Source organism: Triturus cristatus, chromosome 7, assembly GCF_964204655.1.
Source record: "Triturus cristatus chromosome 7, aTriCri1.1, whole genome shotgun sequence".
In the NCBI taxonomy this organism is placed as follows: Eukaryota; Metazoa; Chordata; class Amphibia; order Caudata; family Salamandridae; genus Triturus; species Triturus cristatus.
Window position 1 is genome coordinate 233,513,453 of NC_140590.1, and position 14,107 is coordinate 233,527,559.

A 14,107-nucleotide genomic window follows, 5' to 3' on the forward strand; every position below is an offset into this window, starting at 1 on the left:
TGCGTGTCCTAGCGGTGGTGTTCCCTGACCTGGATACCAGTTCAGGGAAGGACAGCAGCAAGGAGGGGGTAGGTATCTGTCTGTTTGTTGTGTTGTGTGTCCCCAGCTTTTGGAAGTGCTCTGTAGCCTGGATACACTGCCAGGGTTTATATGTGCAGTGCATATTCTGTTCCCCATAGTCAACCGTTGCTCTTATTCGTCTCTTTCCCGTGCTGTACATGTGTCCCCTGGTCTGTGTGTAATCACAATTGCACATGGTCATCTAGCCTGCCAGTTGATCCAAGTGCACATTGCTTTCAGCATCATGTGGGAGGGTGGTCTGTGACATGTGTTGTTACCTTGCCTGTGCCCTGTCCTGTTCACTCTGTTGGGGGTCCATATTTGTTGGCACTGATGATGAGTCTCAACATGGGAGTGTGAGATTTCAAATGAACACCCTTGCAGCATGCATGACCAATGTTGTGGCCTCAGACATGATGTGCATGAGTGGGAGATATGCATAGTGCCAGGACGGTTGCTCATGTTACAGTCAGATCATTCCAGGAACAAGGAGCAGTGTGCCCACTACAGTCCCCTGAGACACCCTTGCCTCGTAATCATGTGTGTCATCCAACACTGTGTCCATTCTCAGTGTATTCAGCATATGTTTGCCTCTGTGGCATTGTTCCCTGGCCTCATTTGTATTTATCCAAAGTGTGCTACATGTGTCCACTGGACAGGGAGACCCCATTTGGCTTGTGCATACTGACACTGGGCAGTGCCTGTGTGTCTATTCACAACTATCTGTTGATGGTTGTTAGTCACAAATATGTGTTGGCAGCCTCACGAGGTGATGTGAAGTACATTTGGGAAATCTTGCTGCACATTTTAGTAAAGCCTGATTAAGACGTGTCACTTCTTGATTGTCTCAGGTATGGGGGATTTGTGCGGGCGAGGCCTACATGGCCAGACCTTATGTCTCCTTGCCAGGTCTGACCTGTGTGTGATAATTGGCTGGACAGAGACTCAACGTGCAGTGTCCCAGTGATGTTGTGCAGGGTTTAATGTTTGTGCTTTGCAGCATGTGTCAATTGTTTAGATACATGATTTCTGCTCATTCATTTTTTGCACCAGTGTGTGGTCAAGATGCTACGTAGTTTGGTTTTTGTGTGCTGACATCTGTGTGGACATTCTGGCTTGCCATGGGGGTGTCTCCTCAGTGCAGGTATGCCTTTTTACAACACAATAGCAGGCCCATTAGCTCATGCATTGTCCTGGGTTTGGACATGTGTGCCAGTCCACATGACAGGCAGTGGGTCAGATGTGTTGGCAACTGTGTCATCAGGTAACGGATGGCCATGTGACAACTGACATAATTCAAGTTGTTAGTCACAAGGTATTGTACCTTGGAACTCACAACACTTGTCAACAGGTCTTCATGTTTTCTATGCTTTAGTTTGATGATTATGTGCCTGCATGACAGATGTCTCCCAAGGAAGTGCACACCAAACCACCTTTACACTTTCAGGGAACACACTGGCACAATTTTAAAGAAGGCACTGTTCTAATGAGACTGTTTTTCAGATTATACATATACATGTTCCCCCAGTGTTGTGGAAATTGGGTAGGTCCTTGGTTGTTGGTGATACCAACTTACGAGTGTCAAGTCATCAAGCCCTCCGTGGGCTCATGTATACGTACTTTCTGCAACAACATTTCTTTCTAACAGTGTCTTCTTCAAAGAAGGCTGCCAGCTTCATCAATGACTGGGCAAATGTAGTTTTGTGTGCACCTCCTTGGGAGCCATCTGTTATGAAGGCACATGTGTGTTCTGTTCACAAAATGGCACATTCCCACATTCTGACCATGTCAATTGTGTCAAGTATTGTGATTCCCAAGGGACCAACTTTTTTTCGTTTTGTGTTCCAAAGTACTTACAGGTCTCTGAGTGTGGGGACACCTTTGGTATTGAGGTGTGTTACTTTGCCTTGGGTGCACCACTACTGTTTCTTTCAGGGTAAACAGGAGGTGGCATGACTTCATTGTATTGCTGTGCTCACCTGTTCCCAGGCACTATCTCCTCAGTGTTTTCTCATTCAGGTTTTGGGCTGGTGTGTCCTATTGTTCCTTGTGTCCAAGTGCCATGGTGGGTCTACCAACTGGGGAGTACAGGGCTTACATATGTGCGGAGTAATCTAGCTGTTACTCATGATGCATTGCCTGATATGCACTGTGACCTATTGTTTTTGTACTCATGTGTCAGATGTATACAGGTGACTGATGTTTTTCTGTATCTTCACCTTGCCCACAGCATCATCATTGGAAACCGAGGGAGACACCGGCACGGACCTGGATGAGGGACCCAGCACCAGTGCCACCAGTGCTGGCGAGTCTGCGGGAGCCAGTGGCACAGAGGGCGAGGGGAGTCAGTCAGAGGACCTGTCTGGTGGCAAATCCAACTACGACGCAGACGGGTCCGAGGCTGACCTCATCGAGGGGGCGGAGGCAGCTACAACACCTGGCAGCAGCCCAACATCTGTCCCCGTCTCCTCCATTCCCAGCACCGCCCTCCCAGTTGCTCCGGTCCCTTCTGTCCGTGCAGGGCACCACCATGTCTCCTTCGGGACAGGCACCGCACCCCCTGCCCCTGTCACTCCTGCTGCCCTCAGTGCAGAGTCTGTGGACATACTGCGGCAGTTGCAGGTTGGGCAGGCATCGGCGCTGACTGTCCTCCATGGCCACACCACACTGCTAACACAGATGGTGTCGTTCATGGAGGGCATGTCAGCCTCGATGTCTGAACAACACAGGTTTCTGCGGTCCATGGACTCTTCACTGACGACAGCAGTGAGTCTTCTGCAGCGCTTCATCCCCCCCTACCCCAGCCCCATCCACACTTCCCTCTCCCATACCTGTCCCATGCACACCCAGACAATCCCAAGCACGCACCCCACCAGACACAGGCAGCACGCCACCAAGTAAGGGCAAGCGCACACCTCCTATCACGCACACTCAAGGGGATGTAGGCACACCCACTGGGTCTGGGGCAAAAAGACATACACACAGCCACAGTCTGAGTCTGCAGGCCTCACAACCCAGTCCCTCAAAAACCACTCCCCTTGGCTCCCCTGCCAAACTGATACCCAAAGAGCTGCCCATCACCCCCACTGTGACACCACCCCGCAAGCGGGCAAGGAAGTCCCCGGGCAGGGTAGTCAAGTCCCCCCCCATCCACCCCCTCCCCCATGAGTGCTGCACCCCATCTCTCGGCCACCCCCTCCCCCTCCGTTGGCCCTGGGGTTTCTTCCGGTGCAGGGCTTACCCTGGATGCCCTGGCAGCAGTGTGCAGCGACGTGCTAACATCTACCTTTGCCGTTTCCCTACCCCTGCGTTGGAGACGTCCACCCCTGCACCCACCACACCTGCCCTTCCCCCTCCTGTCCCTGCGGTGCCTGGTCCTTCCCCACATGATGCCCCCCCGGTCGACGAATCTGAGGGTTCCAATGTGCAGGCAAGCTAGGGGAGACGCGTGCCCATGTGTCCCCCCAAGGTTTTCTATTGTGGACTGGCCATTGGCCTTTGTATATAGTGTCATTTCATGATTTTTGTTTTATGCTGAATAAAGCATTTTATTTTTACTTTGCACACTATTGCATTTCAGGTATTGATGTTGGTGCTGAGGCTCCTGGAGTTGGTGTTGTGGTAATGTGTTATGGTTCTGAGAAATGTCCTAGTCTGATGGTCATGAGGTGGACCATGGTTTCTGCGTGCCATCACAAGGTCTCTGCAAAGAATCATTGTTAGTGTGTGTTATTTTGGTTTTGAGACATTGTCCCAAGGAGTGTTCCTTCATCTGAGGCACCTGACATCTTCCCTGCAAAGAGTTGCACATTGTTGTGCTGACCTGTGTCTACATTTCCTTTGTTGGTGACGGATCCCTTCAACTATGGCCATGCCTGCTCAGCAATGTCTCTGGCTGCATCGTCTGTGCCATCCTTGCTAGTCACTGTACTTGTGTATTGAGTATGTCGAAATGCCTTCATGGAGAAATTCTCCCTTTTCAGCACTATGCATGTGTGTACTCCCGGCCTAGCACACATATGGTACTTTTTCTGCAGGGTATTTGGGCACCTGACTCACAATTGTGGGCATTGTATCTGTGGGAGCTCCACCCTAGTCCTTCCATGAGAGACAACATCTTGGTGGCTGGCCCAGCACCTGAACATTCCTATCAGTCCTGGGATGTGCGTGACAGTGTGTGTTTCCTTTGGCTCTCTTAGTTCAGTAGGCAGTGACATGACTATACAGTCTTGTGGCATGATCTCAGTGTGTGTATTGTGCTGCATCCGCCAGGGGTGGGTATGCATGTGTTATTTGTCCTCACACCCACATGTGGTGTGTCATGCAGTGGGGGAGTGACATCCATCCTCCTGGGAGTGGGACACTGCTGTCAGTGATGTGTTGTTATGGCACTATCATCATTGTCCAGTTAGGGATGCGCACATACACCCATGGAGTTGTGGTCATTGATAATGATGTACACCCCCCATGTCTCTGTCCACTGCTGGGAGTCCTCTGCACCCACCCCTCACATGTCTGTCCACTGCTGGGAGTGATATGCACCCACCCCTCATATTGCAGGCCACTGCTGGGAGTCCTCTGCACCCACCCCATGTCTCTGTCCACTGCTGGGAGTCCTCTGCACCCACCCCTCACATGTCTGTCCACTGCTGGGAGTGTTATGCACCCACCCCTCATATTGCAGGCCACTGCTGGGAGTCCTCTGCACCCACCCCTCACATGTCTGTCCACTGCTGGGAGTGATATGCATCCACACCCATGTCTGCCCACTGCTGGGAGTCCTCTGCACCCACCCCTCACATGTCTGTCCACTGCTGGGAGTGAAATGCACCCACCCCTCATATTGCAGGCCACTGCTGGGAGTCCTCTGCACCCACCCCTCATATGTCTGTCCACTGCTGGGAGTCCTCTGCACCCACCCCTCACATGTCTGTCAACTGCTGGGAGTGATATGCACCCACCCCTCATATTGCAGGCCACTGCTGGGAGTCCTCTGCACCCACCCCTCAAATGTCTGACCACTGCTGGGAGTGATATGCACCCACCCCTCATATGTCAGTCCACTGCTGGGAGTCCTCTGCACCCACACCTCACATGTCTGTCCACTGCTGGGAGTGGTATGCACCCACCCCCATGTCTCTGTCCACTGCTGGGAGTCCTCTGCACCCACCCCTCACATGTCTGTCCACTGCTGGGTGTGATATGCACCCACCCCTCATATTGCAGGCCACTGCTGGGAGTCCTCTGCATCCACCCCCATGTCTCTGTCCACTGCTGGGAGTCCTCTGCACCCACCCCTCACATGTCTGTCCACTGCTGGGAGTGATATGCACCCACCCCTCATATTGCAGGCCACTGCTGGGAGTCCTCTGCACCCACCCCTCATATGTCTGTCCACTGCTGGGAGTCCTCTGCACCCACCCCTCACATGTCTGTCCACTGCTGGGAGTGATATGCACCCACCCCTCATATGTCTGTCCACTGCTGGGAGTCCTCTGCACCCACCCCTCACATGTCTGTCAACCGCTGGGAGTGATATGCACCCATCCCTCATATTGCAGGCCACTGCTGGGAGTCCTCTGCACCCACCCCTCAAATGTCTGTCCACTGCTGGGAGTGATATGCACCCACCCCTCATATGTCTGTCCACTGCTGGGAGTCCTCTGCACCCACACCTCACATGTCTGTCCACTGCTGGGAGTGGTATGCACCCACCCCCATGTCTCTGTCCACTGCTGGGAGTCCTCTGCACCCACCCCTCACATGTCTGTCCACTGCTGGGTGTGATATGCACCCACCCCTCATATTGCAGGCCACTGCTGGGAGTCCTCTGCACCCACCCCCATGTCTCTGTCCACTGCTGGGAGTCCTCTGCACCCACCCCTCACATGTCTGTCCCCTGCTGGGAGTGATATGCACCCACCCCTCAAATTGCAGGCCACTGCTGGGAGTCCTCTGCACCCACCCCTCATATGTCTGTCCACTGCTGGGAGTCCTCTGCACCCACCCCTCACATGTCTGTCCACTGCTGGGAGTGATATGCACCCACCCCCATGTCTCTGTCCACTGCTGGGAGTCCTCTGCACCCACCCCTCACATGTCTGTCCACTGGTGGGAGTGATATGCACCCACCCCTCATATTGCAGGCCACTGCAGGGAGTCCTCTGCACCCACCCCTCATATGTCTGTCCACTGCTGGGAGTCCTCTGCACCCACCCCTCACATGTCTGTCCACTGCTGGGAGTGATATGCAGCCACCCACCCACCCACCCCCTTGGTACAGTACACTGCTGTCCTGGGCCTACACACACACCAATATAGAGGTAATATGCTGCACCAGGCCGTAGGCCAACATTTGTGGCAGGTGTACGCCTTGTATACCAAATGTACTGGTGCCGTAGGGGTACGTGTGATACGGACCGTACCCCCGCATTCATGGGGTGTGAACGGTCCGTACCACACGTACCCCTACGGCACAAATACAATGGTGATACGGCCCGTACCCACGCTATGTATGCGTGGGTGCGATCCGTATGACTATAGTAGTGGTGCCGTAGGGGTACACGTGGTACGGCCGTACACACGCCCTGTGAGCGTCTGTATGGTCCGTTCCACACGTACTCCTACGGCACCACTACAATGGTGATACGGATCGGAAACACGCTCTGAGGGCGTGTGTACGGTCCGTACCACGCGTACCCCTACGGCACCACTACAATGGTGATACGGACCGTACACATGCTCTGAGGGCGTGTGTACGGTCCGTACCACGCGTACCCCTACGGCACCACACCAATGGTGTTACGGACCGTACACACGCTCTGAGGGCGTGTGTACGGTCCGTACCATGCGTACCCCTACGGCACCACTACAATGGTGATACGGACCGTACACACGCTCTGAGGGCGTGTGTACGGTCCGTACCACGCGTACCCCTATGGCACCACTACAATGGTGATACGGACCGTACACACGCTCTGGGGGTGTGTGTACGGTCCATACCACGCGTACCCCCACGGCACCACTGATATAGTGCTACGGCCCATACCCACGCTATGTATGCGTGGGTGCGGTCCGTATGACTATAGTAGTGGTGCTGTAGGGGTACACGTGGTACGGCCGTACACACGCCCTGTGAGCGTCTGTACAGTCTGTTCCACACGTACTCCTACGGCACCACTACAATAGTGATACAGACCGTACACACGCTCTGAGGGCATGTGTACTGTCCGTACCACGCATACCCCTACGGCACCACTACAATGGTGATATGGACCGTACACATGCTCTGAGGACGTGTGTACGGTCCGTACCACGCATACCCCTACGGCACCACTCCAATGGTGTTACGGACCGTACACACGCTCTGAGGGCGTGTGTACGGTCCATACCACGCGTACCCCTACGGGACCACTACAATGGTGATACGGACCGTACACACGCTCTTAGGGTGTGTGTACGGTCTGTACCACGCGTACCCCTATGGCACCACTACAATGGTGATACGGACTGTACACACGCTCTGGGGGGATGTGTACGGTCCGTACCACATGTACCCCCATGGCACCACTGATATAGTGCTACGGCCCGTACCCACGCTATGTATGCGTGGGTGCGGTCCGTATGACTATAGTAGTGGTGCCGTAGGGGTACACGTGATACGGCCGTACACACGCCCTGTGAGCGTCTGTACGGTCCGTTCCACACGTACTCCTATGGCACCACTACAATGGTAATATGGACCGTACACACGCTCTGAGGGCGTGTTTACGGTCCGTACCATGCGTACCCCTATGGCACCACTACAATGGTGATACGGACTGTACACATGCTCTGAGGGCGTGTGTACGGTCCGTACCACGCGTACCCCTACCACACCACTCCAATGGTGTTACGGACCGTACACACGCTCTGAGGGTGTGTGTACGGTCCGTACCACGCGTACCCCTACGGCACCACTACAATGGTGATACGGACCGTACACGCGCTCTGAGGGCGTGTGTACGGTATGTACCACGCATACCCCTACGGCACCACTACAATGGTGATACGGACCGTACACACGCTCTGGGGGTGTGTGTATGGTCTGTACCATGCGTACCCCCACAGCACCACTGATATAGTGCTACGGACCGTACCCACACTATGTATGTGTGAGTACGGTGCGTCTCACTATTGTAGTGTTGCCGTTGGGGTAGGCATACACGTTCCGTTGTTGCGTGACGCAGGGATTGGTGGACACGCCCCCCGGAGTGACCAGACCCTTGAGGTAATGTTTGTCCTCAATATTGTAGGTTTTAATTTAGGTAGGGGGTATGTTTCCTGCCCCTCACCCCTCCTTGGCCCCTGGGTGTTGTTCTCACCGTCTGCAGCATGTGCGTCGGGTTCGGTGCACCAGGTCATAGGCTAAGAGGGCCGGGATGACACGTAGAATGGGGTCCATGGCTGTCCGTCGCGTACCAGGGCTCCGTTTTTGCGTCGGTCTCAGTTTTCCGGCTTTTTTTGGATGCTGTAAAAAAATAGCTGTGCGGAGTGACGTAGGGACGAATCGTACTTGCTGGTCCGTAAAACCCTGCCTGCCTCCGTACGGACGTCGCGTACGCGCTGTCCAGGAACAGACTCGTAGGTATTTTGTAGCCATACGGTGTTTTGTACGATTCGTACGGAAATGGTATTTCTGTACGAATCGTACTTGCTGGATTGTACAGTGGATTTCCCTGGTACGAGTCGTATGGAGAATACGCTCCGTACGACAAATCGTACCCGGGTTTTACAGGATCGGAATCGGCACCTTTATGTAAATAATTCAACAGTTTAAAGTTTATGATTTTTCAAGTTATGTTTCATTTTTTCAACTTGTTGCATTTCTACATTTGATGATTTTTTGTTTTTTAAAGCGTTATTGGTTACGTTGTTTTATTGATAAATATTTTTAGTTTCTTACCTTTGGATTAGATGTTGCTTGATGCTTTTACTTTGGTGGATTTTTTTGTGTATTTGTTGGTTCTGAAATGAAAGAGATTTGATGTGTTTTATTAGACTTATATAATTTAAATAAAGTTTACTAAGGAGAGAAACATTGTTAAGTATTTACATTGGTTTTTGTGTTTGCAGTTTTGCCTTTTTTTTTTTTTAATTTCGAGTTTGTTCGCTTTTTTGGCATATGACCTTGAATTGTATTTTGGTCTGAAAAAGTTGAAAATAATCATTGTAAGTAGATTGAAAATATTTTCAAAAAATTATCTGAAATAGAATAACAGAGTTTTGGTTAAGGAAGAACAGGTTAATGTTTTGTGTTTTTATAAAACGTTTTCATTTTTCTCAGCACAGATACATTTGTGTTTATTTGGATATATTTATTATGTGAATTTAAAATAATTTATTTACCTGCAAAAGGTATTTTTCCTTTGGAGAAAAGCATTTTATTGAATTATAATATTAGTCAATAATGTATTGAACTATTTTATTGAAGTGAAAATTACCTTGTTATGTTTTTGTTTTTGATGTATGTTGAAAGATTTGAAAGCTGAAAGAAAAAATATTTTAACATTGTTTAAAAAATTCAATGAGGATGTAATTATGTTTTGCACATTTGTCTTCTCATACTATATACTTGGTTTACTTCTTTTTGGTGTAAATATTTTAGTAAATTACCTTGTAATATACTTTTCAGAAGGTCTTCTGTATATATATTTTCTGTCCAAATATTGCTGTTATTTTGCTGGTGTTGATGGATGTAGTAGCAATCTGTTGATATATTAAAAAGTAGAATAAATATTTATATTTTGTAACAATATTCATAACCTAATAAAAAACAACAAGCATGTTTTACAGAGATAAGCTAATGTTGGGTCAGGATTAGTAATTTATCTTTCATCAATATTCAGCATTTTCACTTAGGCAGGCACCCTTTAGAGTTGGAATAGTAATTTCAGCCTCATCACGATCTAGCACTCTCTTTGAAGTATGCAACCCTTGGAGTAGGAATAATAATTTGAACCCCATTACTATCCAGCATTCTCTATGAGGTATGCATCCCTTGGAGTTGGAATAGTAATTGAAATCCCACCACTATCCAGTATTTTCCCTGAGGCAAGCACCCTTTCGAGTAGGAAAAGTAATTTGAACTCCATAACTATCCAACACTCTCTCTTATGTTTGCAACCTTTGGAATTTGAATAGTTATGTTAACATCACCACTATCCAGCATTTTCCCTAAGGCAAGCACCCCTTGGAATAGGAATAGTAATTTAAACCCTATTAATATCCAGCATTTTGTCTGAGGTAATCCCCTTTTGGTGTTGGAATAGTTATTTTAACCCCACCACTATCCACAATATTCTTAGAGGCAAGCACCTGTTGGAGTTGGAATAGTAATTTAAACACCACCACTATCCAGTTTTTTCTTTGAGACAGCACCCTTTGGAGTAGGAATAGTAATTTGAACTCCGACACCATCCAGCTCTCTTTTTGAGGTATGCAATATTTGGAGTTTGAATAGTTTTTTTTCACCCCACCACCATCCAGTATTTTCCCTGAGGTAAGCATCTTTTGGAGTAAGAATAGTCATTTAAACCCCACCACTATCCAGTCTTTTCCCTGAGGCAAGCACTCATTGGAGTTGGAATAGTAATTTAAACATCATCATTATTCAGCATTTTGTCAGAGGCAAGCACCCTTTGGAGTTCGAATAGTCATTTAAATCCTACTACTATCTACCATTTATCCTGAGGCTAGCACATTTTGGAGTTGGAATAGTAATTTAAACACCACCATTATCCAGTATTTTTTAGAGGCAGAAACCCCTTGGAGTTGGAATAGTAATTTAAACCCCATCACTTTCCAGCATTTTCACTGAGGCAAGCATCCTTTGGAGTTGGAATAGTCATTTAAAACCCAACATTATTTAGCATTTTCCCTGATTCAAGCACTTTTTGCATTTGGAATAATAATTTAAACCCCACCACTAACCAGCATTGTCCTTGAGGTAAGCACTCTTTGGAGTTGTAATATTAATTTTAACACCACCATTATGCAGAACTTTTTTGTGAGGCAAGTATTTCTTGGAGTTGGAATAGTAATTTAAACTCCATTATTATGCAGCATTTCACATGAGGCAAGTATCATTTGGAGTTGGAATAGTAATTTTAATCACAGCACTATCCAGCATTTTCTCTGCTGAAAGTAAACTTTGGAGATGGAATAGTCATTTAAACTCATACTATATAACATTTTCTCTGAGGTAACCACCCTTTGTATTTGGAATAGTAATTTAAACAACATTTGGAATGAAAATATGTTTTGTGCATATTTATTTGTTGTGTTTTTAATGATGTGTAAGAATGTAAATAATTATTTTGTTATGTCAATGTTCGTAATTTTTTAAAAATTTTAGTTATGACCTATGTTTTGCCTATTACGGGTCAAAGTAATTTCATTGAAAGAGTTGTAGGACTTTCGTTTTTGTGCATTTTAAAACGGTGGATTATTTGTTTGTATTTGTATTAGTTTGTGTTATCGTGTTTTAGTTATGTTTAATTTTAAAAATTATTAATGGTACATAGTTTGGTAAAATCAAGTGTATTAATGTTTGTTTTTTTGGCTTTTGTTTATATTGATTTTTTTTTTATTATTTGAGAAAAGGTGTATTCTATTAAAATATGTGTATATCAATTAATTATTATTTTGTTTGATTCTTAATATTTTTTTTACACGTGTTTATTATATTTGGGTTATATATAATAAAAGTATTTGTAAATTTTAAAAAAAATATTGTAAGAAAAAAATACTCTAGTATTAACATTAGTACTCAAGCATTAATTCTGTGTGGTATTTTTATTAAATACTATATAATAAAATAGTAATTGTAATAGATGTTTTTTGCCATAACTAAATAATTGTTGGTATAATTTTTATAACATGAATATTAAACTTCAGTATTAATTTTAGTACTCGAGTATTAATGTTAATACTTAGGTACACATTTTAAATACCCATGTTTCAATACACTACCCCACTCAAAAACCCTATTTTCCCTGCATCCCGCTCCAGGGGTTAATTAGACCCAAAAAATAGCGTTGTTTAAGTGTGTGTTGTAGTAGTATACGTTGTTATGAATCATGCAATGTATTATCCTACTTTTGCGTTGTAATGGTATGAGTTGTAAAAACATGCGATGTAATGGTACTTGGATTGTAAAAACTGCATTGTAAAAGCATTCGTTTTAATTGTTTGCATTGTAACATCATATATTCGTGCCCCGCATCAGCTATAGGATGTCTTCCATGTCTAGTTTATAATGGTGGCTATGGGTGTGTTTAATGAATACAGAATATTGTCTTTACCTCGTGGCTTCTATTGAAATGCCAAAAATACAGCAGTCAATTTGTAACAGTAAACTGGAAAACAATTATAACCAGTACATGAGTGTTTCCCTCATGACAAAGAAGAGCTGTGCAAGCCATTTTTCGAGAAAAATGAAAAAAAAATATCATCCCAACCTGCCGACCACTAAAAAGCCATTGCCGGCAGAAGGAGGAATTTCCCTCACCCTGATCATGTTATAGCTGGGACTGGAGAATGTTTTACATGTGCATCTCTTCTAAGCCTGCAAACTGTAGAGCCTCTGGTTGTTCAAAAGCAAGTCAAAGGTTAATTTTAGAAAAGCACCATGTCCTGTTATCAAGGAAAATAGAGAAACAAGATGTAGAGGCCTGTTTTCAATCACGCTGGAATTCCAAAGTCAGGGAGAACAGCCATGCGATGGAGAGCCTTCCCATGCACCATGCAGAAACAAAAGAAACAAGCAGCTATATGCGCCAAAGCTGAACACAGGAAAACATTTCTTGTTGATGTGAATGTTTGCCTGTGATCAGCTAAACACAACAAATTATTCAATCCAATCAGTAGAACTGGAGTTAGTAGAACTGAAGTTATGGATTTTTAAAGTTTATAGTGAAATCTGGTGCCTAAAAGATCAAAGTGACAAAAACGGGTTTCTGGTCGCACGAGACCCGGGGAAAGCCATGGGTTAAGGCCAGCCACAATGGAGCATGGTTTGGAGACACATAGTGGATTGGGCTCTCTTGGAACCAGATTGGGCTATCTTCTGACTTAAAAGCAGCAGGCTGTCGTCGCTGATGAGCACTCAACGAAGTCTTGGTGAAGCCATCGACAATGGTGGGAAAAATCTCAGAGTAGGAGAAGCCAGATTTACAGGTCGAGGAGTTTGTCATTGTCGATCCCGGAGAAGGTTTCTACTTTGGATTTAGACAACTTTATGGAAGTCAAAAGCCTCCAGTGGGACAAAGCAGGTAGCTATAGCCAACAAGCATTTGCAATGCAATAGACTCACATTTACGCAAGATCTATTGCATTGCAAACGAGAGTGCAGGCAGCGGGCCAGAAGGCACAAACAACATGAGTGCGGAGGGGGCGGGGGAGAAGGCACGGACGGTGGGAGGGGGTTGGATAAGAGACAGGAAGAAAATAGTGCTCATGCAACACTCGAAGTGAAGGGGCCAGTAGCCATGGAAGGATACAAATAACGACATGGCCGTCATAAGGAGGTAGTACCAAGCCCATAAACCAACCGGAAGGCTGCATTTAGAAAGAACAAAGACGCAAGCCAATGAAAAAGATGGGCAGGGGAGTGGGCGTGGCTTCTCTCCTGTAGTCTACTACCACAGATCAACCCCAGAGCAGCTGTAGCCAACAAGCATTTGCAATGCAATAGGACTCGCATTTACGCAAGACCTATTGCAGTGCAAACGGGAGTGTGGGCAGCGGGCCAGAAGGCACAAACAACAGGAGTGCGGAGGGGGCGGGGGAGTAGGCACAGACAATGGGAGGGGGTTGGGGAAGACACAGGAAGAAAATAGTGCTCATGCAACACTCCAAGTAAAGGGGCCAGTAGCCATGGAAGGATACAAATGATGACAAGGCCGTCATAAGGAGGGGCTAACAAGCCTATAAACCAATCGGAAGGCTGCATTTAGAAAGGAAAAAAAGGGCTCCATGAAGCTGGATACCATCACTTGGAGGCCCC